Raw genomic sequence first — 1992 nt, forward strand, 5'->3', positions numbered from 1 at the left:
GAAAGAGAGAGAAAGAGAGAAAGAGAGAAAGAGAGAAAGAGAGAAAATAAATGTGTAAAAGAATTCAATAAAAAAATACACACACTTAAATTTTGGTGCAGCAAAAATTTGTGTGCTGCACTTCGAAAATTTGTGTGCTATAGTTAAAAAATTTGTTATGTGCAAAAATTTGTGCGCTATATTAATAAGTTTGTGTTATGTACAAATTTGTCTGCTATACTTCAAAATTTTGTATGCTATGCTCCAAAATTTGTACCCTCTCCAACAAAAATTTGTCTACGGCAGAAAGTGTAGAAATACTTGTACAGGTAATACAATCTCTTTGAATTGTGCGCCAGTGGAGCACTAGAGCGCGTCATGCGTTTCATTTTGAGAATGGTTTTTATTGTAATTGGTTGAACTTAGTTACCAAAAAGACTTGTTCATATACTATTACTTCACAAAAGATAAATGAGATACATATTTGAAGGTAAAATATGCCTTCTGTCCATAAAATTTTCAAAAAATTTTAAAAATAGCACGTTGTTAAGCAGTCCCTACAGCATTGTCCAATCAAATAGAAATCAATCATTTCGTAGTATCTGAAAATTAATTTCCCTCATTTTGCTAGGCATAAGCCAAGAAAAACAACAAATTAAAAATACAAGACAGTGTTATTCATGCTTCTTTACTGGTTCTCAGGAGTTGGGACGTTTCCTTTTGAGTGATCCACTTAAAGCAGCCTTAGCCTTCGCCCACTCTTTCAAGGAAGAACAGCTTCTCATGAATGTGCAAGTATCACCTACTTCAACTCTCGCAGTGGATCTCTCTTTTTGTACTGTTTCTTCAGATGATCCTTCCTTTTCTCTTGTCTCACTCTTTTCTCATATGCAGTATCATTGGCACCACCACCATCATGTTGACTCTTTTCCGGTATACGTCCATCACTAGTAACAACTTCATTAATGGTATCCTTATCTACATTATTATGCTTGGGATTGTTGGAATTTGCAGGGTCCATGGTAGACCCTTTGGGCATTGGCTCTGAGAATGTAATGCCTGCCAAAATCTGTGAAATGCTAAATGAACTATTGTCTCCAGCAACCAGTTGTCTCCATGATTGCTTTCGTCGCCATGATGCACCTCAACCGGGCTTCTTCAACTCCACATTATTGTCAGCAGGCTGAGCTTCAGCATGCTTTCTTAATGCTAATGTGTTGGTATAATTATCTTCAGTGAGCTCCTTTGTCGATTCTGTATCGGTGGGTTCACTCCGTAGGTGTTCATGCCCTTCCATGTTTTCAGTTTTGTTGTTTAAAGATATGGATTGGGATGGAATATCAGGTCTTTCTTGTTCTGTAGGAAATATGAGAGTGGCATTGAAAGCAGTATTACCTCCATTACCAAGTAGTTCTTTCCATGAAGATTTCTGAGACCATGAAACTTTAGACGGTTTGCCAAAATCATCTTCTGACTCAACAGGTTGCACTCCAGATTCTACCTCATCTGGAAGGGTCTGCACATTATTCTTTCCTTTAGCAGTAGTAGACACATGTTGGTGCACGAAATTGTGATCATCAATGGCGCCATCAACATGGTATGCTCAATTGTAATCTCAACTCTTTATCACAACTTCGCACAACTAACCAGCAAGTGCACTGGGTCGTCCAAGTAATAAACCTTACGCGAGTAAGGGTCGATCCCACGGAGAGTGTTGGTATGAAGCAAGCTATGGTCATCTTGTAAATCTCAGTCAGGCGGATTTAAATGGTTATAGATGACTTATGAATAAAGCATAAAATAAAGATAGAGATATTTATGTAACTCATTGGTGAGAATTTCAGATAAGCGTATGGAGATGCTTTGTCCCTTCCGTCTCTCTGCTTTCCTACTGTCTTCATCCAATCCTTCTTACTCCTTTCCATGGCAAGCTGTATGTTGGGCATCATCGTTGTCAATGGCTACAGTCCCGTCCTCTCAGTGAAAATGTTCAACGCGCTCTGTCACAGCACA

At 38.5% G+C, this 1992-nt stretch overlaps 1 pseudogene; it reads right to left on the reverse strand.

The window, feature by feature from the left end:
* Positions 1–1123: 1123 nt before the first annotated feature.
* LOC107464617 (protein REPRESSOR OF SILENCING 3-like) overlaps positions 1124–1992 on the reverse strand; it is a 22769-nt pseudogene continuing 21900 nt past the window's right edge.

This window comes from Arachis duranensis, chromosome 9 (genome assembly GCF_000817695.3).
Source record: "Arachis duranensis cultivar V14167 chromosome 9, aradu.V14167.gnm2.J7QH, whole genome shotgun sequence".
Lineage (NCBI taxonomy): Eukaryota > Viridiplantae > Streptophyta > Magnoliopsida > Fabales > Fabaceae > Arachis > Arachis duranensis.